This window comes from Bufo bufo, chromosome 4 (genome assembly GCF_905171765.1).
Source record: "Bufo bufo chromosome 4, aBufBuf1.1, whole genome shotgun sequence".
Classification (NCBI taxonomy): domain Eukaryota; kingdom Metazoa; phylum Chordata; class Amphibia; order Anura; family Bufonidae; genus Bufo; species Bufo bufo.
In genome coordinates this window covers 121118108-121137320 of record NC_053392.1, presented here as the reverse complement: position 1 = coordinate 121137320, position 19213 = coordinate 121118108, and the positions used below count along the sequence as shown (strand labels likewise).

Here is a 19213-nt window from a genome sequence, read left to right as displayed (position 1 = left end):
TAACATGATTTTAAAAAAAGTAACAAAGTTTGCAAGGCTGAAAAAAGACATCTGTCCATCCAGTTCGGCCTGTTAGGGTACTTTTACACTAGCGTTTTTCTTTTCCGGCATAGAGTTCCGTCACAGGGGCTGAATACCGGAAAAGAACTGATCAGTTTTATCCCCATGCATTCTGAATGGAGAGCAATCCGTTCAGGATGCATCAGGATGTCTTCAGTTCAGTCTTTTTGACTGTTTAGGACGGAGATAATACTGCAGCATGCTACGGTTTCATCTCCAGCCAAAAAAGACTGAAGACTTGCCTGAATGCCAAATGTATTAGTGCCGGATCCGGCATTCAAAATACCGGAATGCCGAATCCGTCCTTCCGGTCTGCGCATGAGTATTGTGCTCAGTACTGGAGACCATATCTCCAGAAGGATATTGATACTTTGGAGAGAGTTCAGAGAAGAGCTACTAAACTAGTACATGGATTGCAGGATAAAACTTACCAGGAAAGATTAAAGGACCTTAACATGTATAGCTTGGAAGAAAGACGAGACAGAGGGGATATGATAAAAACTTTTAAATACATAAAGGGAATCAACAAGGTAAAAGAGGAGAGAATATGCAAAAGTAGAAAAACTGCTACAAGAGGACATAGTTTAAATTAGAGGAGCAAAGGTTTAAAAGTAATATCAGGAAGTATTACTTTACTGAGAGAGTAGTGGATGCATGGAATAGCCTTCCTGCAGAAGTGGCAGCTGCAAATACAGTGAAGGAGTTTAAGCATGCATGGGATAGGCATAAGGCCATCCTTCATATAAGATAGGACCAAGGGATATAGTATTCAGTATATTGGGCAGACTAGAGGGGCCAAATGGTTCTTATCTGCCGACACATTCTATGAAAGTAGCCTTATCTGGCAAGTTGATCCAGAGAAAGGGGAGAAAAAAACTGTGAGGGAGAAGCCAATTTTCCTCAATTTAGGGGAAAAAATTCCTTCCCGACTCCAATCAGGCAATCAGAATAACTCCCTGGATCAACGACCCCTCTCTAGTAGCTATAGCCTGTAATATTATTACGCTCCAGAAATACATCCAGACCCCTCTTGAATTCCTTTATTGTAATCACCATCACCACCTCCTCAGGCAGAGAGTTCCATAGTCTCACTGCTCTTACCGTAAAGAATCCTCTTCTAATTTTGCGTAGAAACCTTCTTTCCTCTAGATCTGTGATGGCTAACTTCTGGCACTCCAGCTGTGTTAAAACTACAACTCCCAAGATGTACACTTGCTTGGCTGTTCTCAGAACTCCATAGAAATGAATAGAGCATGCTGGGAGTCGTAGTTTCACCACAGCTGGAGTGCTGGAGGTTAGCCATCACTACTCTATATCATCACAGTCAAAGTCCTGGGGATAAATAGATGATGGGATAGATCTCTGTACTGACCGCTAATATATATATATGTAGGTATTTGATCTCCCCTTAGTCATCTTTTTTCTAAAGTGAATAACCCTAATGTTGATAATCTTTCAGGGTACTGTAGTTGCCCCATTCCAGTTATTACTTTAGTTGCCCTCCTCTGAACCCTCTCCAGCTCTGCTATGTCTGCCTTGTTCACAGGAGCCCAGAACTGTACACAGTACTCCATGTGTGGTCTGACTAGTGATGTGTAAAGTGGTAGGACTATGTTCTTATAACGGGCATCTAAGGTTACTTTCACATTAGCGTTTTTTGCGGATCTGTCATGGATCTGCAAAAACGCTTGTGTTACCATAATACAACCGCATGCATCCATCATGAACGGATCCGGTTGTATTATGTCTTCTATAGCCATGACGGATCCGTCATGAACACCACTCAAAGTCAATGGTGTCTGCCTCCAGAGTGGAATGGTGACTGATCGGAGGCAAACTGATGCATTCTGAGCAGATCCTTTTCCATTCAAACTGATCCGTTTTGGACCGCTTGTGAGAGCCCTGAATGGATCCCAGAGACGGAAAGCCAAAACGCGAGTGTGAAAGTAGCCTAAGTTCTCCCCTCCTGGGGCCCTGGAAATCTGTGAACTGAGTTCTGCCTCTGCACTGTGCAGCACCGCAGAGTGAGGAGCGGTATCTATCAGGAGCATGCACGCGCCCTGATGAATCACTAGGGCCGGGCGCGCACGGCAATATGAAGCTCTGCCCACCTTCCGGGCCGGAAAGACATTGCGGAGCCGGAGCAATAAGAAGAGCCGCCCGCAGTGCACCGGCCGCTTCAGGACTCCACAACCACAGGCAGCCTGAATGAATGAGCGAGAGCGACACTAACACAGTGAGTGACTGACAGTCAGTGTCACAGACCAGTCAGTGTGACAGTACTTGCTGAGTGTTAGGTGTGGGGTGACCAGGCGGTATATGAAGGGGCAATACTGCCTGGTATTATATGGACAGCAGATATGGCATCCTCTGGTCAATTCATCCTTCACAAGCACCCTGACTGCCACCTGCTTGGCTATCATGAGTGACAGTCAGTCAGTGTCACAGTGTGACTACGGAGTCACTCCCTGACCCTGAGTGTTAGGTGTGGGGTGAGTCACTGATAGCCAAGCAGCAGGCAGTGAAGTGCCATGAGAGCCAGGCCAAGCAGGTGGCAGTCAGGGTGCTGGAGAAGGATGACCAGTACTGCCCAGAGGATGCCATCTCTGCTGTCCATATACCAGGCAGTATTGCCCCTTCAATCATATACCGCCTGCCCGCCTCCCTGGAAAAATTTCTGCGGACGCCCATGCGTGGAGATCCGCTTTGTGAATATTAGGCCTCATGCACACGACATAAGGCCATCCTTCATATAAAACCGTTGTTTTATTCCGTGTCCGTTGTTCCGTTTTTTGTGATTTTCTGCGGACCCATTGACTTTCAATGGGTCCGTTGAAAACTCGGCTAATGCACCGTTTGTCATCCGCGTCCGTGATCCGTGGTTCCAGTCCATCAAAAAAAATAACCTGTCCTATTTTTTTCACGGAAAACGGTTCGCGGACCTATTCAAGTCAATGGGACCGTGAAAAAACGCGGAGGCACACAAGATTGTCATCCGCGTCCGCGCGTCCGTGTCCGTTTTTTTCCTATCATTTGCAGGGCAAGCTTGACTTAGACTTTTTTTTTACTTTCCTTCATGTCTGGTGGTCCTCCAAAAATAAAGGAAGACACACGGAAACAAAAACGGAAACGGATCACGGAACAACGGAACCCCATTTTGCGGAACGGAACACAACAACGGTCGTGTGCATGAGGTCTTAGAGAGATGAAAGTGATATTATGTAACCCTGTCAACTATGTAAATAGAGAATCATGAAATCAGTTACATTTACCTAGCTTGTTCTCACTCTTTCCTTTGTCTCCCATTTTTGGATCATGTACAATAATCCTTGTTATTATTACACATTTCTGTAAAACGTCTTACAAAATCCATCTGGCACACAAGTTACAAAGTCCAGCAGTTCACTCAGGCTCGCAAACATCTCCCTCAGAATCATTTATTAATTTTTATAGCACAATGTAAAGCAGAAAGAGAGGGCTGACCTTTCACCCACTTCCCGGGGACATGTCCTGTGCGGTGACCATGAAAGATGGGGCAACTGACACAGTCAACTAAAAGACATGAAAATGATACACACTGGGATATAATGGCCTTAGGTCTCCTACATCTGGAGCCTTTCCACTTCTCAGACCATTCCAAACCCTATTCTGAAAAAAAAAGCAAAATAAAAAGGCCAAATACTGATAATACATAGTCAAGGTCCATGTTAATAGGACCTTGCCAAGAATTTGTGATTGTGATTTCACAGCCAACGTAGGAATGTTACCAATAATGCCAAAATCAGATTAGGACAATCTACTTACAGAGGTCTGAGCTTTTTACTGCTTCTCTTTCTTCTACAATGCAGTACATTTGCACCTCTTAAAGTGGTTGCCTCATCTGAGACAATGGGGGCAAATCGCTAGGACCCACACCTACGGATGTAGCAGGGGTAAGACACACTCTTAACTCAAATCTCTTAACTCATCGCGTTATCTTGAAACAAAAGCCATTGAAAAGCCATTGCTTAACGCATTTAGTTTAGATAACATGTCTCATAAAGCATGTGCGTTAACCCCGCTACATCCGTATCTTCTAAATGGAGCCCTGCAAAGTGGTAGCTGGAGGACTCCGGTCCGGCCACCACCAAGCGCTCTCCCCATAGAAGTGAATGGGAGCGCACCGACTGCGCATGACCGGCCACAGCACCCATTCACTTCTATGGGCCCCATAGAAAATGAACGGAGAGTGGCTGCGCTTGCGCAGTGTGTCCTCCACCACTTTCAGGGCTCCGTTCTTGACATAGGTGGGGGTCCCACACCTATCAGACAATGGGGGCATATCCTAGCAATATGCCCCCATTGTCTGAGATGAGAATAACTCTTTAAGCCTCATTGACACTTCTGTGTCCCTGCTTAAATCCGTGAAAAGGTGGTCAGTGATGCCTCTGTGAAGCTGTCCATGTGTCATCCGTGTTTTACTGACACTGCACAGCTGAAAAAATAATTTTCAAAGCATCTCTTCCTAATGATCTGTGAAACACGGATGGCATCCATGTTGCATCTGTGGTTTTCACTAACTCATAGACTATAATGGGAGTTATGGATCCGTGAACACGGACAAAATAGAGCATGCATCCGTGCTAAAAACACGGACCGTGGTAAAAAACTGATGTGTGAATACACACGTTAAAATGAATGGGGACGTGTGCTGTCCGCGGAGAACACGTACAGCACATGTACGCGGAACACGGACGTGTGGATAAGGCACCAGATTATACTGTGTGTTGTCTCAGAAGTCTCGGTGGAGCAGTATACGTAGAAGTGCTTGCTCCATTCACTTGAGGGGGAAAGTCCATCATGGACATGCCAACGATCTGCAGAAAAATCCAAATTACAAGCGGATTGTCAGGGCTTTTGCTGTGGATCTGCAGCAGATTTCACTCTCTGCATTGCAAAGAGTAAAATCCACTGTGGAAATTGAAAATTCAAACTGCAGCTTAATTTCCGGATGACGGCTGTGCCGTGTGTTCGTACCCTAAGGGTACCTCACGCAATGTTTTTGTATGCAGTTTCTGATGCAGTTTTTTTTCTTGTGCCAAACCTAGAAATGGATTCATAATGAGTGGAGATATAAAAGGACGCATCAAAGTCAACGGGCCGATTCACATGCCGACCTTCTTCACAAATCATACGTCCATTCAGAGAAGATCACAGCACGTACCAGTAAAGTCCAATTTTAGCACAAGGGGGGTCATTTATTAAACAGAAATATGCCTATAGTAGTCTTATTTCTGGTGCAGATTGTGGCGCAGCGGTTAGTTGCGCCACAATCTGCGACTTTTCCCCGCTCACGCCAGGTTTAAAAAAGTGATCGTGGAGTGGGCGGGGAAGGGAATGCGGCGGCAGGCCCGTCTCATTCATCATTTTCTAGGCCCATTTTAGGCGTAGAAAATGGTCTAAATGTAAGACAGCAAGGGAGCTGGTGTTACATTTAGAAGTGGCGCTGGGTGCGCCAAAGTTATGGAGAGACCTGCGCCTCTTCATGACTTTGGCGGATCCACCGCCAAATATAGAGGTTAATCTGGCGGTGAAAATTAATCTTCAGCTCTGTCCACGGAACACGGACGACACACGGAGGGCAAAAAATGGAGACATGGACCAAACAGACTCATCATGGATGATGTCATCATGGACACAAAAAGATTCCACAACATCCATACAAGCTCCTTGGCTCACATATTTTTCAATTTTTTTTTCCAGGTGTTTTTCACTGCTATAGCCGGTCATTGCCTGTGACCATGCCTAAGGCCAAACAATGCCAGGACCGGACGATGGAGACAGCGGAGGAAGCGTGGACCACCGGAGCGGTGCATAGCAGGTAAGTATGGATCTTCTGTTTCAGGGGCCATGCTGCAGGAAATTGTTAAAAAAAATAATCTTTTTTTTTTTACCGGAAAACTCCTTTGAGTTGTAAAAGGATTATATAACTACAATCACAATGCTCTGCTCAAGTACCAGCAGCCTCCAGAAAATCAGATGCAGCTATTTGTTTTCCCAGACAGTAGATATAATTCTCCACGCGCGTGCTGCTCCTCTTACCCGATAGTAACCTCACTGTGCTGCCTGCAGGGAAGAGATGTGCCCGCTCTGCCATGGCACAGCTACAGTACAGGGCTCCTATAGATATAGATCTACACATATGTATAGTGTATGTTATGACAGAGATGATACACGTTACATATCTATACATCCTATCTCCATATTACTGTATCATGGATTATATATATATTTACATACTGGGTATTAAATCAAACAAACAAATAAATAAACACAATAAATAAATATACATTTTGTTCTATTTGTATATTGATGAATGACACAAGTGCTGATATCTGATGGAGGACCGTATACACAGTGCCATCACCACACTGCCCTCCATGTACCTGCTCCTGGCTGTACAGATGCCCATTCTGGACCCTCAGAACCTCCTTCTCCACGAACAAGTTGCTGACACCATGATCCCCGGTGCATCCCCGGCCGCCCAGCGGAGGCAGCGGCAGCCTCGGCTCACCCTCCAGGTCCGGCCTCATCCCCGGTTATTACCGCTCTGCTCCCGGGTCTCCGCTCTCCCATATACCGGCTAATTCTGGTTTACATGGGGAGAGAGAAAAATAGATGAAGCATCCTGCAAGCGACTCACTGGCGCACTCTGCTGGTCACTCCGCGCACTGCCAAGGGGAACGCATAGAAAGCAGAATAATCAGATGTCATTCACTGGGGAGTTTATGTTGGCTGTTTGGGCACTGTCTGGGGGCACTTTAAAGACTAGCATTATGTTGGTATTCTGGTTAGTGAGGGTATATAACTAGGTATACAGTGTGATTCTGGGCAGTGCAGTTTGTATTACACTATTAGATTTGAGTAAATTAACCGAATAAAAAAAAAAAAATCATCATGAAGCGCATTTCTTAGTAAGTAGGGGGTGCAATGACAGGGAGCTGTCATAGCGGCGCCCCCCATCGATGTACCCCTCAGATGCTGCGTTCATACATGATCGCGGCATCTGAAATAAATAAAAGAGTGTAAAATAAATTAAAAAATCATACTTACATGATCCATTGGCTCATGACAGGCCGGCCACCGCCATCTTGCTTGAAGATCTAGCGCAAACTCTCACCCAGCCCGTGTTGACGTCGTCACGCCGGACGGCGTGGTGATGTCGTCACCGCTCCCGGGATTTTGGCCGAGATCTTTAAGCAAGATGTCATGATTTTTATTTGATTTTTTACACTGTTTTAGGATAAATCAATTCACTGCCACAAAGCACGAGGAAATTAGGCTTTGCGGCGAATTGAATTTATCCTGAAATTCGTGGACTTCGATTCGCTCATAGTGATGTCCCGAACTATTCGTCGGCGAACAGTTCCCGGCGAACATCGCTTGTTCACGTTCGCCACGGCGGGCGAACATATGCGAGGTTCGGTCCGCCCCCTATACGTCATCATTGAGCAAACTTTGACCCTGTACCTCACAGTCAGCAGACACATTCCAGCCAATTAGCATACCCTCCCTCCCAGACCCTCCCACCTCCTATCAAAAAGCAAGGACAGCATCCATCTTAGATTCATTCTGAAGCTGCAGTGTTAGGCCCCTTTCACACGAGCGAGTTTTCCGCGCGGATGCGTTGCAGGAGGTGAACGCACAGCATCCGCACGGAATCCTGACCCATTCATTTCTATGGGGCTGTGCACATGAGCGGTGATTTTCACGCATCACTTGTGCGTTGCGTGAAAATCACAGCATGCTCCTCTTTGTGCGTTTTTCACGTAACGCAAGCCCCATAGAAATGAATGGGGTTGCGTGAAAATCGCAAGCATCCGCAAGCAAGTGCGGATGCGGTGCGATTTTCACGCACGGTTGCTAGGAGACGATCGGGATGGAGACCCGATCATTATTATTTTCCCTTATAACATGGTTATAAGGGAAAATAATAGCATTCTGAATACAGAATGCATAGTAAAACAGCGCTGGAGGGGTTAAAAAAAAATAAAAAAATCATTTAACTCACCTTAGTCCACTTGCTTGCGTAGCCCGGCATCTGCTTCTGTCCCCTTTACTGAATAGGACCTGTGGTGAGCCTTAATTATATGTCAAGGACCTGTGATGACGTCACTCCGGTCATCACATGGAATGTCACATGATCTTTTACCATGGTGAATCACTAAGGTGAGTTAAATGATTTTTTCCTTTTTTTTAACCCCTCCAGCGCTGTTTTACTATGCATTCTGTATTCAGAATGCTATTATTTTCCCTTATAACCATGTTATAAGGGAAAATAATACAATCTACAGAACACCGATCCCACACTGTGAAGAAGTTCGGGTTTGGGTACCAAACATGTGCGATTTTTCTCACGCGAGTGCAAAACGCATTACAATGTTTTGCACTCGCGCGGAAAAATCGCGGGTGTTTCCGCAACACACCCGCACATTTTCCAGCAACGCCCGTGTGAAAGAGGCCTTAGAGCAGGGAGAGTGCTGCTGCTGCTGAATTAATAGGGAAATCGTTAGCTAGGCCAGTGTTCTGTGTCCACTCCAGTCCTCAAAGACTCATCTGCTGTCAGGACAGCACCGCAAAAAGCCCTTTTTAGGGCTGGTACATCAGTCTGCTTTTATTTTTTATTTTTTATATATATATATATTGCAGTTGCCTGCCAGTGTGTGTCAGGCCACAGAGTGTACTGTGCCCACTGCCCACCACTCATATCGGGTGGCACAGTACCTTGCAGATAAAAAAGTCATTTATTTTTTTCTCTGTAATATAATTGCAGTTGCCTGCCAGTGTGTGTCAGGCCCACTGACTGTACTGTGCCCACAGCCAGTGCCCACCACTCATATCGGGTGGCACAGCACCTTGCAGATAAAAAAGTCATTACATTTTTTCTCTGTAATATAATTGCAGTTGCCTGCCAGTGAGTGTCAGGCCCACAGACTGTACTGTGCCCACTGCCCACCACTCATATAGGGTGGCACAGCACCTTGCAGATAAAAAATTTATTTAATTTTTCCTCTGTAATATAATTGCAGTTGCCTGCCAGTGAGTGTCAGGCCCACAGACTGTACTGTGCCCACTGCCCACCACTCATATAGGGTGACACAGTACATTGCACGGCGCACGCGCAGTGCCCCAAATTGGAAATAAGAGGACCGACCAACCATCTTTTTCCATCTCCCGGTTCCTAAAATCTATTCCATACACCGGCCCCTGATAGGGGACAAAACAGAGATTAAACTGGTAAGAACAGATTTTTTTAATTTAAAAAAAAAGAGGACAGCCTCTGCGGAGCTGGGTATTTTTTGGCTGCGTTACTGAACGCTCATGCACAATGGCTGTAGGCTCATGCGTCCTTTTGCGGAGGTGACAAACCTGGTCAGTCAAACCCAAGGCAACATCATCGACCTCATCCCATATGCGTTTTTTCTGGAGCGTGTCCTGCGAAGAGTGCTGGATCAGGCCGTAGATGAGCATGAAGAGGAAGAGTTGTGGTCACCATCACCACCAGAAGCAGCCTTGTCGTCGTCGATTGCTGGACCTGCGGCAACGCAGAGAGAGGAGTCTGAAGAAGAGGAGTCAGAGGAGGAAGGTGGATTTGAGGAGGTGGAAGACAAACCACAGCAGGCATCCCAGGGGGCTTGTTGTCACCTTTCGGGGACCCTTGGTGTTGTACGTGGCTGGGTGGAGAAAGAGACCTTCAATGACGTCAGTGAGGACAAGGAACGGGACATGGCTAGCTTGGTATCCAACCTTGTGCAAATGGGGAGTTTGCGGTTGTGCAAATGGACTGTTTGCGGTTGTTTGCGGTGCGTTAAACGGGGAGTTTGGTCTGTCCGAGTTTGGTCTGTCACTGTGAAGCGGGCGTAACCCTTACACTACCTGATCGATACAACATCATTCCTGATCGTATACACACACTGGATGTTTTAAAGCACGTTATTCCAAACAATTTAGGAATGTTAGGTGATTTATGCCCTTTATGGATAAAAACCCAACTCTGCGTCAACTACGTAATTTTTCATGGGAGTTTTGCCATGGATCCCCCTCTGGCATGCCACAGTCCAGGTGTTAGTCCCCTTGAAACAACTTTTCCATGCCTTGCCTGCCTATTGAAGTCTATGGCGGTTCGCCCAGTTCACTGGTTCGCGAACATTTGCGGAAATTCGCGTTCGCCGTCCGCGAACGGAAAATTTTATGTTCGCGACATCTCTATTCGCTCATAACTACACACTATATATGGCTGATGGATGGCACTAACACTTATCTGTGCATTGAATACACTAAATGTTTCTCTGTGAACTATGTGTGCACTATTTATCTAGGGACTGTATGGCAGGATATTTGTATACACATCCTATATATCTATAAATCCACTTTATTGTACAGATGTAAGAGAAGTTTAGATTTACTATATGATATTTTTCTACCTAGTTCTGTCAGCAGTATGTAAGAGGGTTATTTCTGTAGGTTGCCCTTGACCCAGTTACCTGACCCTACTCAAGGATGGTGCAGTAAAGAGGCAGAAACTTTACTTCAACATCAGGTACAGCGCTTGATGGTTACAGTCTCTAAAGGTATGTAAAGGTCTATAAGGCTTTAAAGGCTATGTACAGCATTTTTTCAATTGGTCATTATTAAAATTATGGAGTCCTTTTCTCTGTACAGAGCTGAGATACTTTACTAGCAGGATCTGAATTTTCTCTCTGGTCTCCGCTCCGTCAGGCAGGGAGCTGATGGGCTCCTTATCTCTGCTCTCTGACCTTATAAACGCTCATTGCAGTTCCATCCTCATCTTAATAATAAGAATGTGGCTTAAATGTTTATGACCTCTTAGTAATTTAGAGATAAGGGTTATTAGATGACAGCACAAAGTAAAAATAACAGCCACACAGCTAGAAAAACATTTAACCTGGCTCAATATATTTAAAAAAGACCAACTGCAATTTTTTTTTTTTAGCCTCAAATGAGCAAGGGTTTGGTGGTTACTAGTAGCAATAGAACAGTCTCTTCTAGAGCAGCTGATGATGACGACAAGGACACTATTGCTTGGGGATGTGGACTGGCTGTCATAAAGAAGACCAGAAGGAGGACAGACTTTTCCTATTGGGAATGGTGGCCAGCCTTATTGTCACGGCCTTTAGTTTGCGCTGTGACACTGTTGCCACTCTTGCGGTTGCCCGCGGCAACGTGTTGCTGTGAGAGCATGCGGTGGCAGTGTCTCGGCCTTTTGGGTGATTGCCGTGACATGGTTGCCACGCATACTGTTGCCGGTGGTAACGTGTGGCTGAGTTTGCTTGTGTGTGCACTTCCCCTTTAAGTGGCTTCCTTCCTCTGTCTGGTGTTGGAAGGGTTAACTCTCTTCCTAGTGTTTTGTGGGTGTGGCTTCTTGGGCTATTTAGTCTCTGCTGGAAGCCTGTAGCTCAGGGTTCCTCTAGGCTTGGTGTGTGCTGGTGGTTCACTGCTCCTGGCTTTACCATCTGTCCAGTGAGGGCCACCCTTGTGGTCATAGATGTTCTATGTCATCCCGGTGTCTCCTTCCCTTCCTGTCCCTATTTGTATGGAGTGGGTTATGTTCAGGGTGTTTGGATATCTAGCTTGGTGTTACATGTCTGGTGGTGTTTGGTGTCCAGCATGTTTACTAGACATTCCCCTGTCTCATGTTATTGCAGCTATGGTGTTCTGGGTTCCTGTGTGATTTGTTGTGTGTGCTGTGTCCTTTTAATGTTGGTGTGGACACCAGCACTTGTGCACGGGTTCCAGTCAGTGTGTCTGTGGCAGGTAAGTGTGTTATTGGTTTCGCTTACCTGCCATCTCCTTATGCTGTATGTGTTCCCCTCTCCTTGCAGCCTGGCCTCAGATGGAGACTCCCGTTCCTCCATTACTGGGATGAACAGGTCGTCTCTTCCCTGCTCCTTGGTGAGGGATTACCAGGGAGACTTAGGGTCTCTAGGTATCCTGAGTATGAGTCGTCCTACCATCGGGGTCTGCTCATACGGTGAGGAGTCAGGGAGTGGATTAGGGATGTTGTAGGAGGTGACCTGCTCCCTTATTACTCCTTTTGGCCAGGCTGATTTCCTTTTACCCGATGACACCGCACGCTGGGGGGTTTCCCCCACTCCCCGCCGTGACACTTATGTGGTACAGTAGAGACCTGTTATCTATGTTGGTGTCTGAACACCCACAGCTTATTTTAATCCTGGAGATCTCGCACATGGCTGTGGTTGTGTGTGCTGGCCTTATGAAGGAAAAATGCCATATGAGAGCTGCTTGCACAGAGCTAAAGGCAGCCAAGCTTGGTCTAAGTCTTGGATATTTTGAGCCTGCTCTCACAGTATCAGTGGCATCACCAGTTCCTGAGCTGACCACAATAGAAGCAGATCTGGACCTGCTAGTTCTTTTGGAGGTTTTGGCCATACATTGCCTCCACTCTAGATTGTCACTGTAAATCAAGAAAGTGGAAAACCGCGCTACTTGATACACCTCCTCCCTTTTTGGTACGGGTTACAAAAGGCACCGTGAAGGATCTACAAGGGGTATACCCAAGGATCCCTCCTCTCTCCAACACTCCTGTGGGTAATTAAAGGTTGCAACAATAGTGAAGCCCAGACTGCCACCGTCACGTGGTTCAAAGATTTATTGTAGATGGGTTTAGATCTATTAGGAGCGAGTACAAGAAAGATGGTTTTAGTTGTTTTATGTATTTTGATACTGTGAATCTGTTGACTTTTATTGAAATTATTTATACACTCTTTTTATGATAAATATTGATGTATTTTTGAATTGTATTTTTATATTGTAACAAAGGTGGTGTGACCCTGAGTGGTGACGCAGGGAAAGGGTGTGCCTTTTAATGGTATTTAAGATTGGTTTCTGATGCTAAGATGTTCGCTCCTGACGAAGCGTGACAGCGAAACCCAGTTCGGGCGACACCGAAGTGTGCATACCATTGTTTTATGCGTTTTATCAGAGATACTGTTGTAAGTACAATAAATCTTTGAACCACGTGACGGTGGCAGTCTGGGCTTCACTATTGTTGCGACCTTTAATTACCCACAGACAGGAGTGTTGGAGAGAGGAGGGATCCTCGGGTATACCCCTTGTAGATCCTTCCCCGTGCCTTTGCCTTTTGTAACCCGTACCAAGAAGGGAGGAGGTGTATCAAGCAGTGCGGTTTTCCACTTTATTGATTTACTTGCTTCTGTGATCTTCCCACATCGCATTGAAAACCTGTAGCGCAAGATTACAGATGCGTATACTAGTGACTTTTTTACTTTAGATTGTCACTGTGACCACCACTCTTCTCCTCTGATGTGTCCTCCTCAGAACCCTGATCCAACTCCCAGGTCCTGTCCAACACACAATCATCATCATAGTCCTCACCCTCCACCCCCCGCCACTTTTATCAGACTGTGTTATCTCATGGTGGATTCCTTGGCCCCGCTCCAGATTCCCTGCTCTGTATTTGCCCAGAGTGCCACTGTCGCTACCACTGCCCCTACTGCAACCACCATGGCTACAAGTGCCATCACCACTCCCACCAACAGGGAAACTGTCTTAACTATCTGCCATAGTACATAGTGGGGTTTTGTTACCTTTTCCTAGGAAAAAAGGCTTTCCACTAGGAGGGAGCAGTAAAGACTGACAGAATGCAATGGAAAGGCTTGTCTGGGGCTGGATTGTGGAGAAGCAGGAGGAATGCAGTGACCACTGGCTCCAAGGCACGGTGTCAGACTCAGAGGTGACCTTGACATCATCCTGCTGTGACTGAGAGGAGAAGTTAGCCATCAAATCCACAATTTCATTGTCTTTTCCCTCAATGATAATATTGCGCCTTTCGGAAGCGAGAGAGAACTATGTTCTAGCAGTGTCTTCTGGACAGATAGCTGGTGTTGCTACTACCAACATTCTGGTTCTGGGAGGATGAGGCCTGGGCCTTTCATTTTGAACTCTTCCATATTTCAGACATTTTAATATGAGACTGAATGAAAACTCACAATTTTCCTAAATGAAAGTCACAGGTTTGGTACAGTCACACAAATTATGGCATGGTTATAGCAAAATTGCAAGTATGTTTTTTGTAATTTAAAGACAGCGCCGCAATTAAATGTCCTTCCCCTTCTATAGAAGAGTTATACAAGTCTACTGTGTTATTTGCATTTAAAAACAGACCTTTCTTTACTGTTAAAACACACGTTGCAAACTTATAATGCGATTATTCTCCCCCTCCATACCAACAATATAATGATGCAGGAAAGGTGGTAATATTTCTGTCTATGGTCTAATTTGCAATTCATTTCACTGGTATAAAAATGGCATTATTGCCATAAAATGAGCAATGTGCAAATGCTCGCCAGCAGAATGCCTTTGGGGTGCTGTGCTGGCAATAAGCCTACATAGAAACGTAAGGTTTTGAAAAAAACAAAACAAAGCTGTCTATCTGTTTAAAATGAAAAAAAAAAGTGCAAGTGGTTGTTTTGTAATGCAGAACTGCTAGAATGAGGTACTGCAGCAGTTTTAAGCACTGTGCCCAGCCCCTTAGCCCCTCACTCCCTCTCACTACCTCAAAGCTTTTCCTGATCAAAGTCTGTCAATTATTCCTTTCTATTCTGTCTCCTGTAACACTAGAATAATTGCATGCTTGTGCCTCTGTATACTGTTTAAAGTCTTTTCTGTTAGACACTGCATAGACCGATCCACCCTCATTAACAGCTCAACACCAAATGACGTCTGCTCGCACTACACTGACTCTTCCTGCCTGGTACTACTCCTTATTGGCTGATGAGGTTGATTTTATTTCAAGACACGGAGTATCCTATTGCTTAACCCTTTCTTTACTGAACCACACAGCAGCAAAGAAAAAACAAGAATATAACCACCAATGGGCAGATAGCCCAGCCTCCTAAGTCCCATATAAAGGAAACTCCATCCCAGCATATCTTCCTCTTTCTTTGCTGCTGCCACCCAGCTAAGTATCCACACTAATCTGGTTCAGGTTTTTGTGTTTTTATGTCTGTATATTTTCAAATTTGATATTTTTTCATATAGTGAGGGCTCCACCTGACATTAGCTTGGGTTTTTTCCCGCTTTTATTTGTTTATATTTAGCTTTAGGGGGTTTTCAGGTTGTTCGCCTACTTTCTCTAGTTTTTCGTTTTTTTTTCCTATACCCTCCTGGTGCTCTGAGGGGGTTTGTTGTGCCTTCCCCTTCCGCGACCCCTAGCGTTCCCCGGTGGTCTTTTCCCTCACCTGGTTCATTTCTCCCCGCTCTTGTAGCGTTTTTTTTTTCTCCTCAGCGTCCATTCGGCGCGCCCGAGATCTCGCGAGGTCGCGCGGGATCTCGGGCGCCATCTTAGTTCTTCAGCCGCCATCTTCCTGGCCGTTGCGACGTCCGAAATCTCGCGAGATTTTGGACGCCATCTTCTCTAGTATCGCCGCTCCGCTCGGTGTATTCGGCGGGCGGCTTCCTACTACTGCAGGTCGGCGGCTGCGTCCTCTTTGGTGTGGGTGACTAACCCCATCTTCTCAGCCCATAGTTGGTTAGGTTAGTGTGAGGCAGCGTGTTTCTCTCCAGGACCGGAGATAGTGTTCACTGGTACCAATATTTTTATTATTGTTGCACCTCACCAGCTTTAATCATTTCAATAAGATGTCTTCTCATAGGGCCCCTACACCAGCCCGGGGTAGCTCTGGTCAGGAGGATAACCCTCCCCCTCCTGCCTTACAAGGATCCATGCCTGCATCAGGTGGATTGGTTCCTATTTCCTCTGAGGCGCAGGCTCTGGCCCTTCAACAGTCGATTTCCAATGCCATTATGACTGCTATGGGTGTCCATGTCATCAGTACTGACCCATTCCATTTCCCAGGTCCTTATTGCTAATCCGTCCACTAGTCTGGCCCCTAATCCTCCTCCCTTGACAACACCAAGTGCCTCCAGAATCGTTAGCAATGATGGCCCGGCACCATCCCATGACGGCGCGCCTAGGTCGCGCAAATGAGCCTGTCCACGCCAGGCAGAACGTGCACGGCAATGGAAATTAGCCCGGTCCCATCCTGAGTCTGATTCTGACTCCTGCAGAGAGTCTGAGGAGGAGGCTTTACTGGAATCTCCACACTATTCTGAGGAGGAGGGCATAGACATGGCAGATGACCAAGGGGCATCAGTGGCTTTCTCGCCCCGGCCACTTCGGCCTACCTTTAATAAGTCCACTACAGCCTCTAGTTCGCCCGTTCCCCTTACGGACCCTGCGGGCGATCCGTTATTTGATCCGGACTCCCTCCACCACCCTAGTTCCGCTAAGGGGCTTCCGGCCCCTCATGTAGCCAGTTACTTGGAGTCTATGGTCCGCAGACCTCTTAGTAAAGAGACGAGGAATAAGCTTCGGGCCGAGTGCCCGTGTCCGGTCATCCCTAATAAGGTTTCTGAGACACCAGTGGTGGACCCTAAGATGGTCCAATTTTTATCTAAAACGGGGTTTAGCCCCCGTAGAGGCTTGGATTCGGCTCTGCGAGCCTGCCAGGACAAATTGTTAGATATAATGGGGCCACTAGCGAAGATATTTGATCTGGCAGAAGCTGCCAAAGCTGAGGGACGACAAGTCGACCCGGAGGAACTCCGAGGTTGGGTCCAGAGAGCCATTTGCATGGCAGGAAATGCAAATATGTCCTTGGCGATCGAGTGACGCAAGGCCATTTTGATGATCATAATTGAGCCTAAACTCACCAATATGGCCCTAACAGAGTCAGGAAAGGAGGCCCAAGGGTTCCTCTTCAGAGACCCGTTTATAAAGGACCTAGGGAAGTTTGTAGGTACCTTCACCGCCCTGGATAAAGCGCAGTCTTCCATGCGCAGAGTCTTCAGTGGTGGGGTTTCCTCCAGGGCCGGCAGTACAAGGGGCCGTCTGTCCGGCCGTTCCTCCTTTCAGACCCGTGGCACGTGTCGAGGCTCCTTCCAATCCTACCGAACTCCAGGACAGGACCCGAGACACCAGCCCACCTTTTTACCGTCTCGCGGCGTGCCAGGAAGAGGGAGAGTGTATAGAGGAAACCCTAACCTCTGGCAACCCTTTGGTAAGTCTTCCACCTCATCTCCTTTTTTCGGACAGTTACGTAGGGGGCAGACTCCAACATTTTTCGCATGTATGGGCTTCCATTACCAGCAACCCTTGGGTGTTAACCATGATTCGGGGGTTTCACATAGACCTCGTGGGACCCCCCTCTAGTTCCCCCTCCCCCACGCTCCATGGCCCGATCTCTAGCGTTTCAGTCCCTCATATTGAATCAAATCACACGCCCTAATAGGGACCCTCGGGATATGGTAATCAATGTAACATGCGGTCAAAAGACCAAAAAAATCCCTTTAGGGGTCTCTAACTGATACTAAAATATATCTTTATTCATTCATTGTTAAAATCGTGATTCACTAATTCTATAAAGGAACACCTAATATTAAAACTTTCAGATTTCAGTGAGATGTAGAATGTATTAGCTTCTCATATATTTGACTATCCACTATTGATTGTTACTAACAACAACTCAGGGATATGGTTACAGTTAATGTTTGTTAATATGTATACCCATCATGGTAAATCACCCATGAAGGTACTTGGAGCAAGGGATCAGTTTTCTATGCTCATGTGTATCCAGTTTAAACCAGAGATGAAGGGCTTTCACTGTCTTGTCATAGCACTAGGATATTGGCCAGATGAGAGTTAATTATTTTTGTTTTATATGTGATTTTGCTGTACCACTCAGTACACCGTGTTCCTAATACGTGGCCACTTGTATGCAGTGTGCCAATAGTCTCAACTGTTCAAACACACTCTGTATGTATACCACTTAGTGATTTGGAGGAGATTATACCTTGTTGCAACAACTGGCAATATTTTTTTCACCAATTGGCAAAACTTGTATATTGTCCTTCTTATATTACTGGTTCTGTGTGTTGCCAGTTGATTGTGACACAGTAACTGAGTTTAGAGATCTCTCCTATATTCAGTTAACTCTTAACTATGCCTCATATTCCTAGTCAGCTAAGCCTAAGGTTATTTAATGTTGACAACCTGCCATTTGTCGGTTGCTATCTGGTCTAAAACTGGTCCTATAACTCCAACTAGTTCTCTCACTGTGTTCTGCCTAAAACTTAACACTGCACTAGGGCGCCCCTCCCGACATGTTTCGCCACTGGTGTGGCTTCATCAGGGGAAGTGGGGTCCTTAGTGTGCACGCGCTCGCATCGACCACTATTTATGCATTGCAAATCTCCGCCCAGCCGCTCACCACAGCCTGTCATAACACTATTCTCCACAGTGGGAGGTGCGCCTTTCTATCAGTTACCGGCGCGTCCCATTACTCACATGCTGTGCGCCCGCTTCTCTTGGATACGTCACAGATTCTGCGACGTTAGTATCTCCTCCCCTCTGATTTCGTCAGCCGTCCATCAACCTGGGCAGTCCTCAAACTCCTCCTCTTAGTGCGTTCCACTGTCACCCTAGGTAGGATTCTCAATCCCTAGTTCCAGATGATTTGTTGTCCTTCTCTATCTATAACACTAGACTAACAAGACATAACGGTCTCCTGTAAGCAAGCTAGCATGATCATTATATCCATGTCACTTCTTGCTAATCTCTCTATATTATATTCATGACATTCTACATACTAGTCTACCAATTTTTGTTTTTTACTGTCAATAGCCGACTGTTCCAATGATTTTGATCTACAGTTTTACTGGGTCACGTAACGCGGTTTAATCTTGGCGGGGGGGGGGGGGGGGGGGGTTGGGGTAGATAGGGAACTATAAGTGTATTGCTAGCAGTATCCCTACTGTTAAAGTCATTTTAGACGCACCACCTCTATTTTGGTTCTACTTATGCGGCCAAACCTATTTCTTACGGGGTAATTATTATATAAATTCCTCTTTCCATTATACAGTATGTGGCTGTTACCCTTAGGGAGTTTTAGATGATAACACTATAACAATGGAATCACTCAAAACTGTGGATTTACTGGGGGGGCATATATTTCTTTGCAAATATATAAGGGTCCAGATGATCCCCTATTATGAATATTCATGTATTTATAGTACTTTCTTAATAGTACAATGTTGGCATCTTAAATGAAGG

General features: G+C 46.0%; 1 protein-coding gene across 3 annotated transcripts in view; it reads right to left on the bottom strand.

Moving 5' to 3' along the window:
• Window positions 1-6660, bottom strand: part of SLC16A14 (solute carrier family 16 member 14) — a 45964-nt gene extending 39304 nt beyond the window's left edge. For 2 of the 3 annotated variants that reach the window (XM_040431002.1, XM_040431001.1), the window contains exon 1: window positions 6486-6660. The gene's annotated coding sequence lies outside the window, so the exon portion shown is untranslated. Of the gene's footprint in view, window positions 1-6446 lie in introns of all 3 variants that reach the window. The other variant, XM_040431004.1, reaches the window with a different exon arrangement.
• Between the last annotated feature and the right edge of the window lie 12553 nt (window positions 6661-19213).